This window comes from Dreissena polymorpha, chromosome 10 (genome assembly GCF_020536995.1).
Source record: "Dreissena polymorpha isolate Duluth1 chromosome 10, UMN_Dpol_1.0, whole genome shotgun sequence".
Lineage (NCBI taxonomy): Eukaryota > Metazoa > Mollusca > Bivalvia > Myida > Dreissenidae > Dreissena > Dreissena polymorpha.
The window spans coordinates 49,909,455-49,936,374 of NC_068364.1; the positions used below are offsets into that span (position 1 = coordinate 49,909,455).

At 36.0% G+C, this 26,920-nt stretch overlaps 1 long non-coding RNA gene across 1 annotated transcript in view; it reads right to left on the reverse strand.

Moving 5' to 3' along the window:
- Positions 1-26,634, reverse strand: part of LOC127848102 (uncharacterized) — a 186,160-nt gene extending 159,526 nt beyond the window's left edge. The window contains exon 1 of the long non-coding RNA XR_008034354.1: positions 26,040-26,634. This is a non-coding gene — a long non-coding RNA (uncharacterized LOC127848102). The remainder of the gene's footprint in view (positions 1-26,039) is intronic.
- Positions 26,635-26,920: the final 286 nt, after the last annotated feature.

The window sequence follows — 26,920 nt, forward strand, 5'->3', positions numbered from 1 at the left end:
ATATATGGTAAACATTTCATCCCGGTTTAGACTCGTCTAGGCGCTCAATTAAAACTACAACTTTAAGTCAAAGTCACTCAAGCATTTGCTGTGATGAAAAGCCACACCTAAGAACGGTCAATAGGCCAAACGGTCTTGATTATGTTCTCCTAGTATTGCAGGCGAGTCATTATTGTTTATTGTACCTTTTTAATTACACTTATCGTAATTTTTATACACAAGTAATATACTGTATACCTATTCAAAATGTCATTAAAATTAAATGTTAAATATAGTTTTTGATATGACTTGAACGGAGACCAAAGGGCCATTATGACCTAAGCCGAAGTGTCAGTGACCGTTTTACATAAAAAATCAAAATGGTTGACCTAAGCGGTGTATCGAAGCGTGAAAGGCAAAAAAAGCCATTTCAGTGTCAAAAGTCCACGCTGCATGCATTCTTTCAATTAGATTCAAATACCCAAAGCATGGTTTCGTCAATAATTGATGAACTCATAAGCTCTTGCGAAGCTGTCCGATTAGGGAAAGAAAGAAACGGAGAAGGAAAGCCATGCTTTTCCAAGACTATAAACCAAAATGTTCAATTGTTGATGTGTCAAAAACAATGAATAAAACATTATTTGGTAATATATTGTTAAGAATTAATTTTATAAATAGGGGTAAAATAAGAATTATTTTTAAAATAGGGAGTAAAAAAGAATTTGACCAAAAAAATTTTATAGGAGCTCTGATCATCATCATCATCATCATCACCCCCATCATCATTATCATCACCCCCATCATCATCATCATCTAGGTCATCATCATCATCATCATCATCATCATCATCATCATCATCATCATCATCATATTCATATACATCTTCATATTCATCATTTTCAACATATTCATCATATTCTTCAGCATCATATTTATCATTTTCAACATGCCATAATCATCATGATACTAATCATAATCATCATCATCATCATCATCATCATCATCACCCCCATCATCATCATCATCATCATCATCACTGCCATCATCATCACCCCCATCATCATCATCATCATCACCGCCATCATCATCATCATCATCATCATCGTCAGCATCATCATCAACATCATCATCATCAACATCATCATCACTGCCATCATCATCATCAACATCATCATCATTATCATCAAAATAATCATCTTTATTATTATCATCATCATCATTATTTTCATCATCAACATCATCATCATCATTATTATCATCATCATCTTCATTAGGGCTGTAACGATACATTAGAATATTCAAATTACTCGAATATGGCTGTGGACAAATCATATTCGTTATTCGCCACCTCCCGAACCGAATATTTGACGAATACAAACAATGTGGTTTCGAATTTGAAAGTTTAATCATCTTATCTTACCTTACCTTACAAATGAAGGTTCATACAATAAACACCTATATTTAAATGTTCTTCTCCTTATTCCGGCGTTTTTCACCATGTTTACACCACCCACTATGTTGCACAGTGAGATTATCAACAAAAATGGTGGGCAACGGTTGAATATTTAAGACAATGAATTGAAATATCTTTTGATGGTTGTTTAATGTTTATTTTGGTAAATACAAGTGATTTTATGTCAAAAGGATTAGCAGATGGAATGTCTTTTTTGTTTATCTTTACGACAATGATTGTGCAACTTATCAACAAACATGGGGCCTAGAAAAGGGAATGCTATTAATATCGTTGACCCGCCTGCCAAATACATGTCAAGTTGCTTAATTGTTCTACTCAAGGATTTTATTGGTACTAATCATGTTTTCAAAACTGTGCTCAAAGTTTAAGCAGTTCTAGTCAGTGTTTTGTTATTTCAAAGTTTTATATTTCATATTTTAAGTATGCAATGATACTCATTACTCAATTAATCAATTGACAAATGCTCATAGTTTCATTCTATATAATGTCATGTAAAGTTGTCAGTATAACTTTTTTTCAATGAAATTCATATTCGCGAATAAATATTCGTAATCGCCACCCTGTATTCGTGATACGTATCGTATTTGTGACCTAGTGTATTCATTACAGCATCATCATCATCATTAGTATATGTTGTTTTGGGTACATATTGTTTCAATTTATTGAACATGCCTAAACCAATTTGGGTCATTTATTATCTGTCTTTCTAATAGCACGCACCAATTCCACAAAATATTAAAAACAATATTATGTACAAATATTCTTAACTTTCATTGATTGTGAAATCAAAATGTTTCTATATGTTATTGATCCAAAAGCATGAATAAATGGTTTTCTGTAAAATCCTAGTATTTAGCATATGTGTTCAATCTTTAAATTCTGCTATTTCGATATGACAGAAGTGGTTGCATTTTATTTCATTAAGATGTATATGCTTGATCTTATAAAATTGTTAATTTTATTTTTAACTAGCAATATACATCACCAACGTTTTGTTAGTCACATATGGTGAAGACTGTCCCAGAGGTGGTTGTCACACACTGCTCAATATTCCTTATTATCAAATCAAAAGGTTATGACTGTGACTTAATCAGTGACATCACAATTTGACCCCAAAGACAGACCAAATTCACGGTCAAAATGAGATCAGGTGTACATTGTGTTATAAATGTCATCCTGTCATACATGTATAAAAATACTTTACAATACTTTACAAAATTATAATTGCTGCTAGAAAGACAGACAGACAAACAAACAAATGAATGGACAGCAAATGGCAATATACCTCTAACACCAGGAAATGCCAGGATCATGAATATATTGTCATAATAAGGTTTAACCAAGAAATTGGCACATGTGAAAAATGTAAATGCCAAATAAGTTAAATGTTAATATGAAAATAAAGTCAGATGTGTTGAGAGTGGTCAACAACAACACCCATACAAGGGGTGGCGAAATCTCAAAAAAATATACTTGTCCACGGACAACCATTTAGGAAATTTAACTTGCCCGTTGCTGAACTACACTTGTCCGTTAATGTTTATATAAATTATAAACGCATTTATTGATTAATGTTAAATAATGTGGAATATATCAAAAAGAGTATGATTTGCTTGTTTTGTTTATAATTGTATTTCAATGGTACATTAATTATAGCAGTATATTACAAACCATATAAAGACTTTCTCAAACTTTAAAACTTGCGAAGCTAGTATTATTAAAACATGTGCTAAACATAAGTACATTGTAATCTTAACAAATTAAACTAGTCCAATATGTGGACCTCATCAGACTGAGGCTCCGCTACTGGTAGCAATTTGATTATATAAACTGGTAACCATTGAAAATCTGTTAGCCAAGTTTCTTGAAAAGTTCTGGTGCGTTTACTTAGATCCTATTTTTAATCATAATCTCTTTAGTTTTTTGGGAGGTGGGCTGCTCAAAGCTTCGGGTTTCTGGTCCGTTGTTGAAGATTAAAAAAAAAAGTTTCATCTTTACCATTAAAGTCGTCTTAAATAACAAGGTAGACCGTGTTTTGATTATCTTAGATTGATACTTTTTATTTCCGTCTGATTGTAAAAATAAAGCAAACCAGTCTGTACACTGTCTAAAAGTTGGGCCGAATGGTGAAAATGCGGCATGCTCCCGATCTCTTATAGAATAAGGGAGATCACTGCGCAGGAAAGTGCACGTATTTTAGCTTGATTGCTCCGCAAATAGCACTGACAATGTAATCGCGTGTCAACGTAATCGCGTGTCAACATCCGGTTTTGTAAAACTTAATTACGGCTTTAATACAATGTAATTTTGTATACCTGGACACGACTTTAAAAAACTTGTTGTCCACGGACTACTTAATTGAAAAAAATCAGTTGCCCAGACAAGCAAATGTACGACTCGGGCAACTCGGACATTTGATTTCGCCACCCCTGCATACAAGTATTACATTTTTGTAGGAGGTGGTTTTGATGCTAGTCAAAATTATTAAATTAGGTTGAACAATAATTTTGAACTTCTGAATGAGTTTAAGTCCCACAGTTGGTCAATGGCATAGTCAAAAGGACAGGTGATGTGTGTTGATAGTGTTCATAGATAACATCCATGTAAGTATCAACCCTTTGTAGGAATCGTAATTGGTGTCCAATGAAATGCTTAATTTTTTGTTAAACAAGAGATTGGACCCTCTGAATAACTCTGAGCCAAAAGTATGTCAGTGTCAACAGCAACATGAGGTAGGGTTGATGTGGGTGTGTTGATAGTGTTCAAGGACAATATCTATGAAAGTATGGAAGATTTGTAGTAAACATTATTGATATAACCGGTACATGCATATGAAATGTGTCATTTTGTGTTATCCGTGTAGAGATGGAAGGGTGGGTCAAGCAATATGTACCTCCAACATCAGTCAATGCCGGGGCATACAAAATATTTTAGGATTGTGTCTGCTCTTAAATATATTAATGTTAGTACAAGACACACTTTGGTGTCGCTATTTTTATCAACGGAAATAACAATTGGTAAAGAGCAATAAGCAGAGCTTGTTTATGGAAGGGCATACTTGAATGATGACTGTGGAGAATAGATTGCTAAGTATTGCTATTAAGAATATCCTAGTTCATGCAAACAACTACAACCAAATTAACCCATTTATGCCTAGTGGACTCTCCCATCCTTCTAAATTGGATCAATTTATTTCCAAACTTAGGGATGTCTAGTATATATTATTTCTGTACTTACAATATTTTTTTACAGAAATTTCTTTTAGCAAACAGTGCAGACCCTGATGAGACGCCGCATTATGCGGCTTTTCATCTGAGTCTACGCTGTTTGCCAAGGCCTTTTTTCCAGACTCTAGGCATAAATGTGTTAAACACGATAAAAAGTTTACCACTTTATAGTCATATCAGATAATCGCTTAAAAGTGTTCTATTTATTTGTAGCTCAGGGTTGATACAAACAGGGCGAATTGTTATCAGAAAACACAAGTGGGACTTCCACGTTCATGCTTACAAGAAAAGCCTAGTAAGGCAAATATTAATCTAATAAAATTATCTACAACATAACATTTTTCCATATTTTAATACAATTACCTTAAGGATGTTTCTTATAGGTTGTTTATATTTGTACAGCAGAGAAGTTTGCCTAACTGCTCCAGATGTATAATTTTGTTGTTACAAACAATAATCCAAATATAAATTAAAAGACATAGAGTGTTGGTAAATGACAAGAACTTAATTACAAAAATAAGATCTATGCCCTGCAATTTTGTAACCTTATAGCAATTACCGTAAAACATTGTGTATAAGGCGCACTTTTTTTACCCCTAAATTTTATTTTAAAAACTTGATGCGCGTTATGCACAACTACAGCCATGCCTAGACATTTTTTCCCTGTCAGTTACCCAGTTACGGTAACTCGCATCATTGTGTTCCCCGTTGTTTTAACTGTTACTATATTAATAATTGTGTTATATTTACAATCTGAATATAGATGGACACACGTTATAAAGTTAACATCAATATTTTCTATCTTTTTCAGGTATGTACAGAGCATTGAAATCAAATAAATTTGATGAAGAAAATGAAAAACAAGGAAGCCATTTTCATTTAAATTTATTGTTTTTTCCCACAATATTATACCCTACTGTACTAGGGTAACATAATTTATTTGGGGGCACTTGCGATTTACAATAGTATGTCGGCAAGGTCTTTCCTGATATATTTATGATTATTTTTCTTGGTTTTTCTTGCTTTTCAAATGTGTTAATAAAATTGATGTTGTGTTTGTTAACACGTTTTCATATGTCTTGTCAAGCTTGGGGTTGTGATTATCACGCAATTTGCGTCACCTGTCAAGTTTTGTGTAGCTGGGCTATAATCAAAACACACGAACCGGCAAACAGCTTCACACCTCCATTGTTTGTTTTATTGCCCACCATGTCAGTAATGGTGTTTGAGTTGTTAAAGTCTCCTGTCAATTATAGACACTCGAAAAGAACGCATGAGATCAGCAATGTAAATAAAACACGCAATTGTGAATTAGTCATGCGTGAATAACCCCGTGCAAATACCAATCGATAATGTCAGTGTCTTAGTTATACCAAGCACACTAATCCATCCGTTAAGTGTACTCCTCCATGATAAAATCGTGGACAGTTACTTCGGAGACTTCTGATGAAAACCTTGATGGTATCCTCGTGGAAAGTGTGCATTTCATGCATAATTCATTTAAATCGAACATTTATTTTTACGCGTTATATAATTAAAAAAAACAACACACAAACAAGTTATATTGTTATTGTTAATGTCTTTAAAATAATTAATAATTGAAACAATACAAGAACGCGTGAGATCGGCAATGTAAATAAAACGATTTTCAGTAAGCCTACGGTACGGATTTTCCCCCCCCCCCCAATTTTTTTTGCTTCAAAAACTTTATTCCCGATTTTTTTTGCTTAAAAAAGTACATGCGCGTTATACACAAATGCGCCTTATACACAACATTTCACGGTAAGCAATTTACCAAAAGGAAGAAAAAAGGCTGCTCAATGAACGTAATATCAAATTTATACATCACTGTAAAAACTAATTTCTTTGTCAAGGTATGGATGGCCATGGTTTAAATGTAATATGCAGCAAACACATTGACCTGATTGTTGGTTTATCAGTGCCCCAGATAAGCTGCGTCTTTCACACTATTAAAATGTTAAAAAACGCAAAGAAATACAATATCATGCGTATTGAAAACGCAAACAATTTGACTTTCACGCAAATTTGTCAAATTTGATGCGTATGATACAATAGCTTCAATCATTTTTTGGTATTTTCTCTATGGAATTATTATAGTAACGCGGTGAGGCTTGTATTCAGCAAGCGCCTGGATGACAGAGCAGGGAAACAGTCAAAGTTATTCAAACGCTCTGCGGACTACATTTCATAGTTAAATAAAGCGTCCCACCAAATTATTTTTGACGACATACATGCGTTTTCAATCTGACTTAATCTGTCGCTCATTGAGCATGTATTTGTAAAGCGCCTGCACTTTCAGTTTCTATTACGATGCAAAATAAAAATGTCTAAGAAAGGTCGAAAGACGTCCGTGATTGTTGCGCCAAAATATCAGTCGATCGCAAAAAAATTCTGACCAGGAAAGCAAGAGCCAATAAGCGCCGAAAGTTTAAAGTTTATGTTATTGACAGTTTCAAGGATTATAGATGTATGAAACATCAGTTTATTAAAGTTAATTATGATAATTTACAGTTAACAGTTTTATTGAATCAATACAAGTGTGCAGCTTCAACAGAAGTAAAGCAGCATTGATTTTAAGATATGCATTTTTAGAACTCATTTCACCCTATTTCAAGAATAAAATCACCCTATTATTCAAAATCAATGGGTGAAAACCCTATTTCCCAAATAATTATCTGGGGCACTGGTTTATGCAGCAAACACATTGACCTGATTGTGGTGTTGTGCAGCAAACACATTGACCTGATTGCTGTGTTTTGCAGTAAACACATTGACCTGATTATTGTGTTATGCAGCAAACACATTGACCTGATTGTTGTATTATGCATCAAACACATTGACCTGCTTGTTGTGTTATGCAGTTATCACATTGACCTGATTGTTGTATTATGCAGTGAACACATTGACCTGATTGTTGTATTATGCATCAAACACATTGACCTGATTGTATGATGCAGCAAACACATTGATCAGATTTTGTATTATGCAGCAAACACATTGGCTTGATTGTTGTATTATGCAAAGAACACATCAACCTGATTGTTGTATTATGCAGCAAACACATTGACCTGATTGTATGATGCAGAAAACACATTGATCTGATTGCTGTTTTATGCAGCAAACACATTGCATGACCTGATTGTATGATGCAGAAAACACATTGATCTGATTGCTGTTTTATGCAGCAAACACTTTGATCTGATTGCTGTATTATGCAGCAAACACATTGATCTTGTTGTTGCATTACGCAGATAACACATTGACCTGATTGTTGTATCATGCAGTGAACACATTAGCCTGATTGTATTATGCATCAAACATGTTTATCTGATTGTTGTATTATGCAGCAAACACAATTTGACCTAATTCAGTTGTATTATGCAGCAAACACATTTGCCTGATTGGTGTATTATGCAGAAAACACATTTAGCTGATTGAGTTGTATTATGCAGCAAACATATTGACCTCAGGGCCCTCAATCAATCAAATCTGCTGCCGAATTTCGGCGGCAGTCCCCCACCTGAAAAGTATACTTTTTTTCCCTTTTGGGGGGAAAAATTCCCCCCCCCCCCCCCCCCCCCCCAAAAAAATTTTTTTTTTTTTTTTTATTGAAAGATGGGTCTCATGATAATTATATCTCAATTTGATTTCAATTTAATCTTTTCAAACATACTAAATTATGAAAAATGCAATTAAAATAGTGCAAACATGTTCAAATGAAATACTGAGAGAGTAAGTAAAAAAATCCCCCAAAAAGGGAAACGCCGCGAAAATTCCCCCTCCTGAGGGCTGCGGACCCCTTCCCCCAAAGTAGTGTGAGGGCCCTGGACCTAATTTAGTTGCATAATGCAGCCAACAAATTGACCTGAGTGTTGCATTATGAAGCAAACACATTGGCCTTATTTAGTTGTATTATGCAGTGAACAAATCAACCTGATTTAGTTGTATTATGCAGCAAACATATTCATGTGATTTAGTTGTATTATGCAGCAAACATATTCATGCGATTTAGTTGTTTTATGCAGCGAACACATCGACATGACTTTGTTGTTTTATGCAGCTAACGCATTCACCTGTTTTTATTGTATTTTGCAGCGAACACATTGACCTGATTTAGTTTTATTATGCAGCAAACAATTGACCTGATTTTCAAAATCTCAATTGAAATAGTTTACATTATTTCATTATCTTCAAGGCTGTCTGGTTAGTGCAGTGCTTGGTACATGCAATTCTCACTTCTGCAACCCGTGTTCAATGCCAGTTCCCAGGGCATGTGAGTTTAGTAGGTTTTCACCATACCAGACAGGTGCGTTTCCTCAGGACACTCCAGTTTCCCCCCCCCCCCCCCCCCCCCCCCCCCCCCCCCCCCCACAGCAAAAGACCATACCAAAATTATATAACTTTCGGTTTAATCAAACTAACTGGAAACTGCAGCTTTATATCAAAATTCATTTCCACTTTCTTGAGTCTAGTAATCAAATTAGGTCAGAGTGCTGGGACACACTCTGGGCCTTCACATAATACAGCCTCTGGCCCAGAAGGACCTCATAAACTTCAAAATACACACACATTATCTATGATTATGATCATTCATTTTTTTATAACACCCCCACTTCAACTTAGGTAGATCACGTTTGAGGGGTTAAACAATGCATGATCATCAGCATGGTTCCCAGTATTTGACATTCCTGCCAATCCCTCTTAAGAGTCATATTTTTTTCTACCTTTAATCTCCATTCACATCACACACACCAGGGTGTAAACAAGAAACCGTAGAGACAGGTGAGGCTCCCCAAAGGTTTTTTGTCACAATATTGCACTATATATTCAGATAAAAGGAAACATCTTGAGGGCACAGTAGTTGGGGGGACAAGAATTGTTTAATAGAAAATTTCAAAGGGCCATTTCTGAGAATAGCACGGACAAGAATTGTACTATATGTATAGTTAATGGAAAATTTCAAAGGGCCATAACTCTGTGAAAAATCATCTGACCAGAACCGGCTGATAATATGCACATCTCCTCTTGGTAGTGAAGCTTCCCATAAAGTTTCATTGAATTCCGGTCATTAATTGCTGAGAAATAGCCTAGACAAAAACTGTGCACGGACGGTCGGACACACGGACAGACAGACAAAGCGGCAACTATATGCTACCCCCACAATTTTTTGGGGGAGCATAATGAAAGGATATATTACATATTCTAATCTGATGGGATATAGATCAAACATCATGGAATATTCACATTATTCAAGGATTGACTACAATATTTTACCATTGGAAATGGACGTGAGATACACTACGCGACCCGTGATTTTTGCCGTGATTCTCGCATCGCCGCAATCGATGCAACGTGACAAATTGCGGTGATTCCAAGCGACAAGAAAATTAGGGTGATGTCTCGGCGACCGTCGCGCGATGTATCTCGCTGTTACGCAATCAGCGCAAATCACCGCGAACCGCCGTGGTTCACCTTTTTAAGAGATTTACATTAAGGGTTACACTACATTACATGTACATGTAACATATATGTATACACTTACATTATACATTGCAATAATTAAGCTTTTGTTGTTGTTGTATGCAATGGGCGTATTAGCTAAAATACTCCCGTTCCGACATGAACGTGATGAAGTAATTTCGGAAGCTTTAACGGCTCCAAATTAATATAACAGCGCAGTAGAATGATCATGCAATAATTATTTAACATAACATGTAAACATGATTTAACTAATTGCATTAGCAGAATGTTTATTAAAACTTACAATCAATTATATTCCAGGCCCGAATACACTACCACTGTTCAAATTCCATATTGTTGCAATATACATCAGGGTTGTCATTATGATTGTAAACAAAGGATTATTTTGGAAAAGTAACCGATTCGGCCGAGGGTCAAGGCCCTTGTAGGGGGATCAGGGGGGCAAAGCCCCCCCCCCCCCCCCCGACCGAAAACGAATTCTATACATTTTAGGGACAAAATACTGCTATTATCAGAGCATAAAAAGTTAAAATGAGGTCTAAAATGAATAGAAAATTTTAAGATTTTCACATTTTTAATATACTGTACAATGTAAAAACATATTATATTGATAGATCTTTGCATGTTCCAATTCGATCCATTACCCGATAATCTAGTATTATTAAGATTGCTTTTTTTCAAAACCAAATTACGGCCAATATTGACGATGAATGTCGTCCGCCATTTAACGCACTTGCATATACAAATTGAATTGTGGGATTGGGGAATTTCCATTGAACATGCGTGAATCACGTGACGCGGTTTGAGAGCATTGAGAACCGTTTTTATTTAGTAATTACGATAAATCAACGACTCAATCTAAACTGTTACATGTACCTCCTTTCAGAAAAGCTTGCGAAAGTAAAAGTTAATTTCTGAGAATAAAAACGCGTCTTTTTTTAAATTAAACCGAGTTCTTTTCATTCCGGATCGTGATATAACTTGTCAGGTCATTTGTGCATGTAGACCTATATGTATGCATAGTTTGGCAATCACAAAACACGTTATTAAACTACTTATTACATTATGTGTTATGACCATTTGTATAACAAAATGCATTATTTAATTGAAGTATTTTCAAATGCGTATACTTAAATGTGTTATCCGAAATCATTTACAGATTTCATTATTCACGGAAAATTAAGAAAATTCTAGCAACAGAGACACATTTCTCGTGTTTTCATGTACTAATGAAAATCATGCCAAAATTAGACTTCATGTATAACATCACGTCATTCTTCCTCGGGGAAAGCGTATACTTTTAAATTTAGATGCTGAATAACAACTTCGTAGCAAAGGTCGCTTATATCTTTTATTTTGGTAGAAAATCGAAGAGCATGTTTTAATATGTGGAAACCTTTTCTCTAAAGTCTCTACAGTGCTACATTCGTTGAGATACGGTCAGTAATAATCTGTGAAATGTACAGCTATTTGATACGTGGGGTCTGCGTGTATTCGGGTGCCTGAGCGCTGATTGGTTGACGTGCTTACCAAGAAGAATTTGTTCGACAGCTGGAAAAATCAATATTGGCCACTCCTGAGAAATTCATTGAAAACAGTAGCTCTTAGGCGGAGTTAATGGACTGACTGAATGACGGGGCGTCGCTCTACTATACTACGGTTATTCCTCGTCATTTTTTGTCGGTTTGCGTGATCAAAACTTCCGATCGCAATTTTAAAGATTCTGGAAAAACAACCGATTTTCTGGCGATTTTAACCGATGAATTTGATTGGCAATCGGTTAATAATGACAACCCTGATACATGTAGCGTAGCACTGTGTAAATTGAAAGTTGCATAGTGTTTCGTCATTGGTCGGTTATAAATACCGTAAAACGTTGTGTATAACGCGCATTTATGTATAACGCGCATCTACTTTTTAAAGCTAAAAAATCGGGAAAAAAAGTTTTTGAAGCAAAAAAATCGGGGGAAAAATTCCGTACCGCAGGCTAACTGAAAATCGTTATATTTACATTGCCGATCTTACTTATTCTTTTATTGCTTCAATTATAAATTATTTTTAAAACGATAACGATACAACTAGTTGGTGTTTTTTTTTAAATCATATTATGCGTAAAAATAAATGTTTGGATTTAAATGAATTATGCATGAAATGCACACTTTCCATGAGGATACCATCAAGGTTTTCATCATATGTCTCGGAAGTAACTGTCCACGATTTTATCGTGGAGTACACATAACGGATGGATTAGTTATAACTAAGAAACTGACATTATTGATTGGTATTGTCACCTGGTTATTCATGCATGACTAATTCACAACCGCGCGTTTTATTTACATTGCCGATATCATGCGTTCTTTTCGAGTGTCTAAAATTGACAGGAGACTTTAACGACTCAAACTTCTCAACACCATCACGACATTACCGGCGATAAACAAACAATGGAGGTGTGAAGCTGTTGCCGGTTCGCATGTTTTGATAATAGCCCAGCTACACAAAACTTGACAGGTGACGCATATTGCTCAATAATCACATCCTCAATCTTGACAAGACGTATGAAAACGTGTAAACAAACACAGCATCAATTTTATTAACACATTTGAAAAGCAAGAAAAATAATCTTAAATATATCGGGAAATACCTTGCCGACATACTATTGTAAATCGACAAGTGCCCCCAAATAAATTGTGTAACCCTAGTACAGTAGGGTATAATATTGTGGGAAAAGTAAACAATAACATTTAAATAAAAATGGCTTCCTCGTTTTTCATTCTCTTCTTCAAATTTATTTGATTTTAATGCTCTGTACGTACCTGAAAAAGATAGAAAATATAAATGTTAACTTTTTAATGTTTGTTCATCTTATTCAGATCGTCAATATAACACTATTATTAACATAGTTACAGTTAAAACACCGGAAAACAGAATGATGCGAATTACCGCTACTGGGTAACTGACAGCGAAAAAATGTCTTGGCATGGCTGTAGTTGTGCATAACGCGCATCAAGTTTTTAAAATGAAATTTTGGGGTAAAAAAGTGCGCCTTATACACAACTTTTTACGGTACCTTGTTTCTCTACATGGTATTTGATTTCGACGAAACTAATAATTTGGTAATTTGCGAGAAATATGATACAAGTTTTCCATTTAAACTTTGATCTTACCGTGTGTGTTAATTGACGTTATTAATTAGTTTAATACTTATTTTTGCATTTCATTAAGAATTATAACGTGTAGCCCTTTTGTTAACAGTGTTTAGCAAAATATTCGGGCCTTAAGACACGGGAAATTGTTTAACCCTTTCCCCGATAGATGCGTATAATCCCGAGTCTATCGATTCCCCGATACATGCGTTTATTACCGTCTCTATCGATTACCACATACATGCGAATTTGGCCGTGTCTATCCATTACCCGATAATCCCGTATATTCCCAATGTCCATTTTCAAATGCAAATTCTGATTGATATTAACAACAAAATTGCTCAAGAAAACTCATAAACACAAACATCCGACATTTTTCTAAAGTGTCAAATAAATTTCGGCATATGTTTTTATTTAAAGATTTGATGAAATAGGTGTCCAAACTGGACAATGGTATTCAAATTAGCGTAAATAACATAATGTGGTGTGCGCGCATCGTGTACAGTTAATGTTCTGTTACAAATTGTAGCCAGAAATAAATACATGTATATGCCCATGATATTTTCGTGTCAGGTCTTTGTTTGGACAAAAAGAGCGCGAAAATAGGCGTGGGTGTATTTATTTATAACAAAAACTGCGTAGCGCAGACAACAACGTAAAAGCTTCGTAGTGAATTTCCATTTAAGTATTGGGGCATCTCGCAAATGATTTTGACATTTTCCTGAATAAAATAAAAGTAATAAACGCTGTATCATTTTCATATTTTAGTTCCTACAATATGGCAACAATTATTGTACTGTATCTGATTGCACGCAAAGTGCCGTGTACAGTTCATGAATATTCTTTTACAACGACCAATTAACAGCGTCGTCTATATTTAGACTTAATGCAATATGTAAAAGTCATTTTCTGGAAATTGGGAGAAAGTAAGTGATTTTTCGAAAATAGACCAACGTTTTTTTCCATATAATTTGTCATAATTATTTATATTTTATGTTGTCTGTGTATGTTTGTTTGGTTCTCATAATGAAATCATAATCTTATGAAAATTAATATCGTAATGATAATTGTTTAAAGCAAGTCCCGTTTCCGAGATCATTTACGAGAATTACTTCGATATATTTACTGACATATAAAATCATGGTTTTGACAGACGACACGTGCTAATCTAAAGTTGGTGTTTTTGTAGTACACAGGATATTGGATTATCGCTGCTTGATTGAGCAATAAAACAAAGATGCAGTCGGCGGTTTTCAGTAGGTCTTTTGTACTGACCAACATAATAATCAATAATGCATGTGCTTATCTAACATTTAGGGATAAAACACACGGGATACTAGACACTTTGGACTTGTTTGGGCCATAAAACGCAATCCCGGTGGCTTTTTTCAGTAGCACACGTGTCCAGAAACTAACGAGTTCGGGTAATAAAGCACAGAGATTATGATCTGAAAACTGCATGGAGTCTGAAATAAAAACAAAATGCAGACAAATCAAAAGATTAATCGCCTAATGTTACAATTCAATATTTTAAGGTGGGGGTTCTCACTGCATTTCTTGTTGCATTCGCATACGCTTGTATTACTTGTTATAACTTATATCCTCGTATTATTTATTAGAATACAGACTTAAAATTTATATGGTTGGAATGACAATTTATTTCTCTACAATATTTACATTGACACAAATGATGTGAAATGCAAGAAACTAAGTGAAAACTAAGCCTAAACAAGACAGGTGTAACAGTTGAGAATGTTTCCATTATTTTCCCGATAACCCTATTGAGATGGTGTAGTCAGGCTTATCAGCTGTATATGGAGTCACTGTTATCAGAACAGCAGGACTGGTATTGGCCTGGAGTGGCAGATCAGATAAGAGGTCTATCAGGGAAAGGGTTAAGTAACACTTTCATTTAAAGGTTAAATGTAATCGGTAGATTACATCTAATTATTTGGACTAAAATATGCTATACTTATTTATTTTCTGTTTCAGGCTCCAATGCGGATAAGTCGTGTTACTCGCGTTACTTTCCGAGCATTGTACATACATTCACAATGCTTGATAACCCGGAAATCGGAAATACATTACTGTTCTATTTTTAAGTACATGTTATTATGTCATCGTGGTAAATAATTTGTTGTTATTACATCATTGCCTATGTATTAAAGCCGTTAAACATTGTGTTTGTTTTGCTGAAAAAAAAACACGAGTATATCAACGTAGCACTTAGCGTTCGCAGAGTTCAATAAATTTATGATGATGTATAATGTACATGCATTTCTCTGGGTTTTCAGGCCAAAAACAAAAAACCCTCAACATTTGATTATTTAGTGTGTACTGTCCAGCGAGTGATAGTGTTTGTTCAAGTGTCTAATTGGCACTCTTTGTACGTGTTCAAACTGTAGAAAGATGTGACAATCACAGAAACAACAGGATGGCGCTGCCAATTAAGTGCGATAATGGATCAAAGGGCATTGACAAAAAATAACAGTTTGGATATATTTTTCGGCGTTTACTCAGATGGTCTCTCACAACAAAAAATCTATACAAGTAAAGGTATTATGTTTTACTTCTATCAGTAACGATACTGATACGGCGTGTTTGATTTGAATTGACTTTAAAGTGCTACGCAGTTTGTATAAAAAAATCAATACTTGCACACTCGTATACCTTGACCTTGTACATCGCCGCATAATTTTCGCGCTCTTTTGTCGGGAAATATACATGATGACTATATTGAAAGCATTTGTAAACGTCGTGTTAACATTAAAACATCGGAAGTGTGTTTCGAATTATAAATTTTTATTCTCATTTGGGAATTTAACGGAACATTTATACTTATGGTATATTTGTTTTTAATTGTATATTAATTTGTTACAACGCTTTACGTGTGAAAAAAATGTTTTGAATATATTATGCATTAATAGCACAATATCCAGAAGGAAAACATTTTTTACATGAAGGCGTATGACGCAATAAAACGTTTTTTTGTAAGATCGTATTGTATCAATCTAAATTTAAATACGCTCGTCCAATGAAAGCTGTGTCCCACATTATGCGCTGTACTCATTACACTTATGAAAAATGGCCTAGTCATATGGTTGTTTGAATGAAATTCTCAAACCTATTTACCGACATAAATGTTCAAGATTATTTTTTTGATGTTGGATTATCGGATAATTGTGAACATTAGAAGCGTTCTGTACATGTATAAAGTTATCAATACGATTCGGTTTCTATGCATGAATTGGCGAGTCATCGTTGTCACTGCTATCACGGCAAATTGCGGCGAATCGAAGCGAATCACCACAACATTGAGGGGATTTAGCGCGAAGATTATCTTGCTCTTGCGCCACGTCGGAGTGACGAGTCACGTGAAATCGCGGTGATTTTCCACCCAAAAAGCAAAATGCCCGCCTTGACTTCGCAAATAAGGCAAAAATCACAGGTCGCGTAGTGTATCCGATTAATGACAGTCCAAGGGAGACAACTCAAAATTTAAAATTTGTACCAAACTATTGGAAATGGAAGTGAGATATACCAGTAACGCAAGTCCAAGGGAGACGACTCAAAATTAAAAATTGTACCAAACTTCTCTGTGTGTCCAGGAATTAAAAGTAAATTCACTTCATTGAATTTTAAAAGTTCTTAATGTCTTTATAAAACTGAGATAAGACATGAACTAAAGACATGAACATGTCATAAACATGCTTTAATGTTACAGGTTAATTAATGAATTTTATGAAAAACACAATTTAAAATATTTTTACATAATTGATACAAGTAATAAATAACAGGCTTGATAATGCCTTGATAATTACTAAGAACATCTTAATATTGACTGCAATGAATAATTGTCTAAAATTGCAATTTTAAACACAAATTGACAACAGTTTACACACTGTGTGACACAGTATCAAATATGGATTTCTTCTTAATTGGGTTAGGACTAGTGACACTTTTCCAGTTTTTTTTTAACTTCTTTCCTGTTGCTTCAATGAAGACGTCAAACAATTATACTTGAAATGACAGGCAACACACATTTGACACCAGACAATGATTGACCAAAATAGCATTTGAACCTCAGTTGATTGGGCTGCATGCCACAGAGGCTGCGGCTGTTATTGATATCAATGTAATCTTACCTGACACGACTTGGCTTGTGATTCTTGACTTGACAACTATCCGAGGCACATTCACTTCCAACTCAACAGGAGGGAGGTCAGTACATGTCCAGTGTCTGGCTTGAGTTCTATTTTTGCTGCTCACTTGACAACCACTGTCACTTCCAACTCAACAGGAGGGGGCCAGTATAGTGTCAAACGTTTGGCTTGAATTCCATTTCTGCTGCTCACTAGATAACTATCCCAACCACTGTCACTTCCACCTAAACAGGAGGGGGCCAGTATAGAGTCAAGTGTCTATCTTAAATAAAATTTAACTGTTCCAACAACTGTCACTTCCATCTAGACAGGAAGGAGGTCCGTGAATGTCCAAGTTGGACTCGAGTTCTATTTCTCTTGCGTAAAATCCTTAAGCCCCTTGCTTGCCAAAGTGTCCTTTGTACATCAACTGTGTATTCAAAACAGAACAATAATTAGCTCATTAATTATTTCCCAAAAAGGTAAACAAACCTCTGTGAGTACATATTATAAATGCCTTTAAACATGTTCAGCCACCACACACCCTACAGAATCTCAAATTATGTGTGAACAACATCTAATTGACATCAACGTACCAACATTGCTACCTGATTGTTTTCGGGAGGGTGCAGGTAGTGTTTTCATCATAAACCCCCGACATATCTCAATGTTTTATTAAAGATTAATTATATCTTATTATAAAACTGAAATCATATAACAATTCTCTCACTCAAATATGTTGCTATGTCTGCTCTACAAAACAAATCAGGGATACAGGATGTAGAAGTAGAAGTAGACTAGTGTAAAATTGTGATTTTTTTAGAATGCAAAAAAAATGAAGATTAAGGAAAGTACTTGTGTTTTGTGTGTTCGTTGGCCAATCAAGAGCAATATGAATATTGCATTTATCAGCTAATGAGGTGTTTTCATGACTCTATTGATAGTGAAACAAAATACACCAATTAAATCAATGTGATGTTGTCAAGGTGTTCTCGTTCTTAATATAAACAACATCATTCACTACTTGCTTGGGTGACATAGTATATCGTCATGTTACTACTTGCTTGGGTGACGTAGTATATCGTTATGTTACTTCTTGCTTGGGTGACATAGTATATCGTTATGTTACTACTTGCTTGGGTGACATAGTATATCGTTATGTTACTTCTTGCTTGGGTGACGTAGAATATAGTTATGTCACTACTTGCTTGGATGACATAGTATATCGTTATGTTACTTCTTGCTTGGGTGACGTAGTATATCGTTATGTTACTACTTGCTTGGGTGATGTAGAATATTGTTATGTCACTACTTGCTTGGGTGATGTAGTATATCGTTATGCCACACCAAAAAGGAGAGTTCTCTATTGAAATAGGCATAAGGACAACTAAACTTAAAAATTTGATTCACTTGTATATAAATGTAAACAGTATTCCTTCTTCTCATTATTGACTTTCCTCATTGTATCAAAGGTGTTAACAACGCAATAGTATAAGGTAAGATTTGTTTAGATTCACAGTTCTCAATTTATAAAACATTGAACATGAGTTCACAAATAACTATAGGTATACTATAGACAAGGACAAAAATGCTTTATAATCGCTAAAACAAAATATTACAAGAGATGTGTTTGTCAGAAACACAATGCCCCCTATTGCGCCGCTTTGAAATTAAAAAAATAAAATGTTTTTGACCTTTGACCTTGAAGGATGACCTTGTACTTAAACTTCCACCACTCAAAATGTGCAGCTTCATGCGAACGCCGCTTTGAAATTGAAAAAAAAAAAATTGACCTTTGACCTTGAAGGATAACCTCGACCTTGAACTTCCACCACTCAAAATGTGCAGCTTCATGAGATACACATGCATGCCAAATATCAAGTTTCTATCTTCAATAATGCAAAAGTTATGGCCAACGTTAAAGTTTTTTATTGGACGGACAGACTGACAAGCACACATACTGACATACTGACTGACAGACAGTTCAACTGCTATATGCCACCCTACCGAGGGTATAAAAACAATTAAATATTACAAGAAATAACTTTACAATCGATATTCCACTTAAATGCTAACTTAGAAATAAAGTTTGAAAATTTACGTGTTTAAATAATTAAATAGGAAACACAAATTTAACTATTGTTTTTTTTTCACAATTTCGCATATTCACCACATGAAATGTGTGTTTTTATAGTCAAACCACACTAAGTGTTAGACGATACAAACAAGAGGCACATGAGGGCCCGAATCGCTCAACTGTTATAAACACTGTGCAAGTTTGGAAAGAATAAGATGGAAACTGTGTACTTAATCGCGCAAACAAGGAGATTTTTCTCAAATTCAAGGGGAGATTAATGTGTATTTATTTCTCCGATACTGCTCATATTCTATAGGGTTCAAGTCCTCATTGATATAAAGATACTGTGCAAATTTGGAAATAATTGGATGAAAACTGTGGAATTAATTGCCTAAACAAGCGGGACAGGGGGTTTTATCAGATTTTGGGGAAAGGGCCTGGCCTTTTTTGAGGGAAAAAAAATCCCGTGAAACACCGGATTTGGGGGAAAAATTGTGCGAAACGCCAGATTTTTTTGGGAAATAAGGAAAGTCTTAAATAATCAATTTTACATATTTTACAGATTTTAAAACAAATTCAAGGCAACAGATAATTTAATTATGCAATATTTTTCTATTTTCTACACTGGATCAGGTAAATTTATATATTTAAAGGTTTAAAAAATATTTTAAAAAATTTGTGAGGGAAAAATGAAATCTAGGGGAAAATTTACCAGATGAGGGGAAAAAAATCCGAGGGAAAAGGGGCGATTTTCGGCGGGTCACAAAGAATAAAAAAAAAAAAAAGGCAGGATTTCAAAATTTTCTCATATTCAATGGGAAGTCATTCTGGACTTATTGCTTGGATATTGCTCGTTTTAAAAATAGGTTTGAGTCCTCATTGATACAAAGACACTGTGCAAGTTTGCCAAGAATTGGATGAAAATTATTAATTTTATCACATAAAACAAGGGCTGTTTTTAAAACATGCATGCCCCCCATATGGGCTGTCAGTTGTAATGGCAGCCATTGTGTGAATACGTTTTTTGTCACTGTGACCTTGACCTTTGACCTAGTGACCTGAAAATCAATAGGGGTCATCTGCCAGTCATGATCAATGTACCTATGAGGTTTCATGATCCTAGGCGTAAGCTTTCTTCAGTTATCATCCGGAATTGTTTTTACTGTGTCGAGTCACCGTTACCATGAACGTTGACCTAGTGACCTGAAAATCAATAGGGGTCATCTGCGAGTCATGATCAATGTACCTCTGAAGTTTCATGATCCTAGGCGTAAACGTTCTTGAGTTATCATGCGGAAACCATTTTACTGGTTCGAGTCACCGTGACCTTGACCTTTGACCTAGTGACCTGAAAATCAATAGGGGTCATCTGCCAGTCATGATCAATGTACCAATGAAGTTTCATGATCCTAGGCGTAACGGTTCTTGAGTTATCATCCGGAAACCACTTTACTGGTTCTAGTCACCGTGACCTTGACCTTTGACCTAGTGACCTGAAAATTAATAGGGGTCATCTGCGAGTCATGATCAATGTACCTATGAAATTTCATGATCCGAGGCGTAAGCGTTCTTGAGTCATCATCCGGAAACCATTTTACTGGTTTGAGTCACCGTGGCCTTGACCTTTGACCTAGTGACCTGAAAATCAATAGGGGTCATCTGCGAGTCATGATCAATGTACCTATGAAGTTTCGTGATCCTAGGCGTAAGCGTTCTTGAGTTATCATCCGGAAACCATTTTACTGGTTCGAGTCACCGTGACCTTGACCTTTGACCTAGTGACCTGAAAATCAATAGGGGTCATCTGCCAGTCATGATCAATGTACCAATGAAGTTTCATGATCCTAGGCTTAAGGGTTCTTGAGTTATCATCCGGAAACCACTTTACTGGTTCTAGTCACCGTGACCTTGACCTTTGACCTAGTGACCTGAAAATTAATAGGGGTCATCTGCGAGTCATGATCAATGTACCTATTAAATTTCATGATCCGAGGCGTAAGCGTTCTTGAGTCATCATCCGGAAACCATTTTACTGGTTTGAGTCACCTTGGCCTTGACCTTTGACCTAGTGACCTGAAAATCAATAGGGCTCATCTGCGAGTCATGATCAATGTACCTATGAAGTTTCGTGATCCTAGGCGTAAGCGTTCTTGAGTTATCATCCGGAAACCATTTTACTGGTTCGAGTCACTGTGACCTTGACCTTTGACCTAGTGACCTGAAAATCAATAGGGGTCATCTGCAAGTCATGATCAATGTACTTATGAAGTTTCATGATCCTAGGCGTAAGCGTTCTTGAGTTATCATCCGGAAACCATTCGGTAGACGGACCGACAGACCGACCGACGTGCAAAACAATATACCCCCTCTTCTTCGAAGGGGGGCACAAAAACTTAATTTTCATTTTTTTGTCAAATTCAAGGGGAGATAATTCTTGACTTATAACTCCAATATGGCTCATTTTCAATAGGGTTTGACTTATCATTCAGATAAAGACACTGTGCAAGTTGGGAAATAGTTGGATGAAAACTGTGGACTTTATTGCGTAAACAAGCCCTAAATTTCACAATTTTCTAAAATTCAAGGGGAGATAATTCTGGACTTTTTACTCTGATGTAACCCATTTTCAATAGGATTCGAGTCCTCATTAATATACAGACACTGAACAAGTTTAAAAAGAATCGGATGAAATCTGTGGACTTTATCGCGTAAACAAGAAAAAGTCTAACGCACGCATGGACAGACAGACGACGGAAACCACGCCATGACATAAGCTCTTCTGGCCTTCGGCCAGTAGAGCTAATTATACTACTTGAGTTCACATCATATTGTCCTCATAAAGATGGGTTGGGTATATTGAGAACTTATACTGCCTTGCTGTAGTTGCTGTATGAGCTAGCTTTTATAGCGACGCGGTAGAGTGTCTGTCTGATTTGGAACCGGGAGGTTCCAGGCTCAATCCCCATTGTGGTTGGGGATTTTTCTGGCTGAGTAACATTGGCGCTCAATGTGAAAAACCCTACATGTGTGTCAGACGTCCCTCATTTGTCGTGGCTTGGGGAAATTTGTGGATGAATTTCACAATTGGGGGGTGTTTGTGTACAATTTAGCTGGGTTGGGTATAAGGAGAACTTATAATGCCTTGCTATATGAGCTAGCTTTTATAGCGACACGTTAGTATCTGATTTGGAACCGGGAGGTTCCGGGTTCGATCCCTATTGTGTTTGGGAATTTTTTTCTGGCTGGGTTACACTCACATGGCTTACTATGTGTTTATTTCTCTACCATCGGAATATATGGTATGCTAATATTTGATAAACACGCAGTTTTTGTTTCGATACATTCAAATCACACTTTCATTGCCGCTTCATGCAAAATGGGTCTTATGGCGTTTAAGCCAGCCCAGCTCAAGCTCAAGCCCCGCCTGCACAAACAGCCTGAGCATTTGCGCAGTCTGGACAGAGGCAAAGCTTTCCCCTATAAAATCACTCAAAGTGGTTTATCAGTGATTTTTTTTGCTCAAATTTACAGCCGAATTTCGGCTGCTTCCCAATCGAAAAAAAAAAAAATTTTTTTTTTTTTTTTTTTTAGAAAGAAGTCTTATATAACTTAATTATGATTTCTTAAATCTAGGTCTCAACTTTATTTTTTAAACATCTTACAAAATATATAACTTGAATTTAGTCATTTTTGTCCATGAATCATTCCCAAACTTGCCACTTTTATTGATTTAAAAAAAAAAATATTTGACCAGACTCCTTTTCTAGAAAACTCCCTGAACATGCACTTCTGTTACTTATAATCCTATTTATAATGCTTAATTTTTCCCAATTTCATGGTTTATCGCGCTATTTCTCCCAATTTCACGGTTTATCAAGCTAATTTTCCCAATTCAAAAGGCACAGGCTGTAACAAATTAAAGCAAAAAAAATCACTGTTTATAATGGTCTCATTATGTATCTCCTGATCAGACAGGGCCCTCGTTTGGCCGGTTTTGGGTCCGAAATTCGGCCCCATTCCGCCCTTAAAATAGTATACTTTTTTCCCCTATTTCAGCTAAAAATTCCCCCCTCAAAAATATATAAAAAAAATTTTACTTGTATACCTATGTTGCCAGCTGGTATCGTGCTATTAACCTTTGATTAAATGTATATTTATGTAAATTACATTAAAATATAAAAAAATTAAGTGTTGAATGGCTGGTGAAAAGATCTTGTAAAATTTCCCTTTTCGCCCAAAACAATGCGAAATTCCCCCCGCTAAGGGCCCCGGCTCCAATCCCCCAAAGTGTAGCAAGGGCCCTGCCAGACTGCAAGATGCGTAGTCTGGGTGGGATATAGCTATAATGAGCGCATATGGCATAAGACCCATTTTTGCATGACGCAAGTCTTTAAAAACCTCATTGCTATTTGTAAATGGCACACTTTAGCACAATGCTTTACGATATAAAATTGAACTCAAAATAGCAAATATAGCAAACTGGCAAATTAGGGTAGTCATTCAGGCGTTCAGGAACCATTTCCAGAGGTGCTGACCAAGTACAGAAAACATTTGTGGTTAGATCATTAAACGATTTCCATCTCATTGAGACACTACTATTTCAGTAGTGTTTGTTAATCTCATCTTGAAAGCAAAACTGTGTTTATTGAAAGTCAATTAAGTCTTCCCCTGATGATTTAGTGACCAGGGGTTTTTTTTAGAGAACGGGGAAGACGCTGGACGCTGTGTGAAAGGGGAAAAAAGAGTGCGAAAGAGACATATTAGGGGAAAAAATAAAAACTGTTCATTTCAATGTCTATAACTCATCAAAAGAGTCTTGTTTCCGCCCTTTTTGTTCTAAAACACATTAAACACGTATTCAAGTCAAAGTCCTTAATTAAGTTGCAGGTGTAGATCTAATTATGGGAAATGTTTTCAACTATATTTCTGTACTGGGGCCGGGGGACGATGTCAATTTTGTGATTTCAATTTCATGATGAATGGGTTGACGATCTTGATCTGCTACAGTATTGGAAGGGAAAGGAGCAGCAGCTGCCGATTGTCTACTTTCACTTTCACAATGTTCGATGTTGATTACCTCAGAATCCTGATGGGTTACAACGGTTTTCGATGATTCTTTCTTAAAAAATGCCTCGATGCGTTCAGTATCTTCCGAGTCTGAATGTTTTATTTTGTTTGTGTAAGAACGCCAATTGTGAGACATTTTTTTCTGTTTTCACGTTTATATCTTGGCTTGCACATAGCCTTGATGAAAATTCGACTGGTTTCTGGTAATTTATTGACGAAACACCCTTCTCGCGCAAGACCGGTATCCAGTTAAATAGTCACATGATTATTACGATTAGTTGCCAATTTACATAACGTTATTTAAGAGCTATATTTAGAATAACTGGGATTCCCAGATTTTTTGTGTTCGTCTGGAGAGAGAGAGAAAGATCGTTGTACATGGTGCAAATTGGATAATTGTCGAATGCCCAAAGGAAAAATAAACATTTCTTTGAGAGAAAATATTATATTTTGGTGAAAAATGATATTTTTGGTGGGGAAATTGTATTTTGAGGGGAAAAATTCTGGTAGGGGAAGACGCCGAATATCGGCGTCACTTTCTTAGTAAAAAAAACCCCTGGTGACTGAGTACAGACCCTGAAATTCTGCGAGATGGTTTGTAATGCGTAATTGTAACTGGGCCACAATTTGTGTCTACATGTGTCATTTCAACATTGAGAGAGTTACAGGGGTGGGTGGTGGTGGTGGTGGTGGTGGTGTAGTAGTAGTAGTAGTAGTAGTAGTAGTAGTAGTAGTAGTAGTAGTAGTAGTAGTAGGAGTAGTAGTAGGAGTAGAGTAGTAGTAGTAGTAGTAGTAGTAGTAGTAGTAGTAGTAGTAGTAGCAGTAGTAGAAGTAGTAGTAGTACCAGTAGTAGAAGTAGTAGTAGTAGTAGTAGTAGCAGCAGCTGCAGTAGCAGCAGCACCAGCAGCAGTAGTAGTAGTAGTAGTAGTAGTATGCATTACACAAGAGCGCCGCATGACGGAGCAATATACGCCCGATTCGTGTGCCATTGGAGATGATACACTGATGATTGATGTATTTGTTTTGGAAATAAGCAAAAAAAACAACAACAACTTATATAACTGATATATTCATATATATGCATTGATATCAATAAGTGTACACTTAGTCTCATTTGTTCTCTAAAACACAATATTTAAATCATAATTGTTTAGACCCCCATACCACTTTGACGCAGGATAAAAAGTTGTTTAAAAGTTTCGGATGAATACAATTTGAATTAGAGTCCGGACAAAGAGGCGCCGTTGAAAATGCACTAATTGACCCTATGACCTAGTTCTTGACCCGACATGACCCATATTCGAACTTGACCTAGATATCAACTAGATGCAACTACTGACCAAGTTTGGTAAAGATCGGATGAATACAATTTGAATAAGAGTCCGGACAAAGTGGCGCTGTTGAAAATGGACTAATTGACCCTATGACCTAGTTTTTTACCTGGCATGACCCATATTCGAACTTGGCCTAGATATCAACTAGATGCAACTACTGACCAAGTTTGGTGAAGATAAGATTTATACAATTTGAATTAGAGTCCGGACAAAGTAAAATGCACTAATTGACCCTTTGACCTAGTTTTTGACCCAGCATGACCCATATTCGGACTTGACCTAGATATCAACTAGATGCAACTACTGACCAAGTTTGGTGAAGATCGGATGAATACAATTTGAATTAGAGTCCGGACAAAGTGGCGCCGTTGAAAATGCACTAATTGACCCTATGACCTAGTTTTTGACCCGGCATGACCCATATTCGAACTTGGCCTATATATCAACTAGATGCAACTGCTGACCAAGTTTGGTGAAGATCGGATGAATACAATTTGAAATAGAGTCCGGACAAAGTGGCCCCTTTGAAAATGCACTTATTGACCCTATGACCTAGTTTTTGACCCGGCATGACCCATATTCGAACTTGGCCTAGATATCAACTAGATGCAACTGCTGACCAAGTTTGGTGAAGATCGGATGAATACAATTTGAATTAGAGTCCGGACAAAGTGATGCCTTCCGCCCGCCGCCCGCCGCCCGCCCGCCCGCCGCCCGCCCGCCCGCCAAGGGGTTTCACATAATACGTCCCGTATTTTATACGGGCGTATAAAAAATGCAGTTAGCCTTACATTTGGTAAAATTTAAATTTATTACAAGGGAGGCAAATGCTGTAACAATAAATTCAAACTTATTGCATTTGTTTCCCCTATATATAAGAGTGTATAACCTCCCCTGTCCTTGAATATTGAATATACAAAATATACAAAAAATCTCATATTCTGATAATATTTTTACTTATCCCCTGTATTTTAC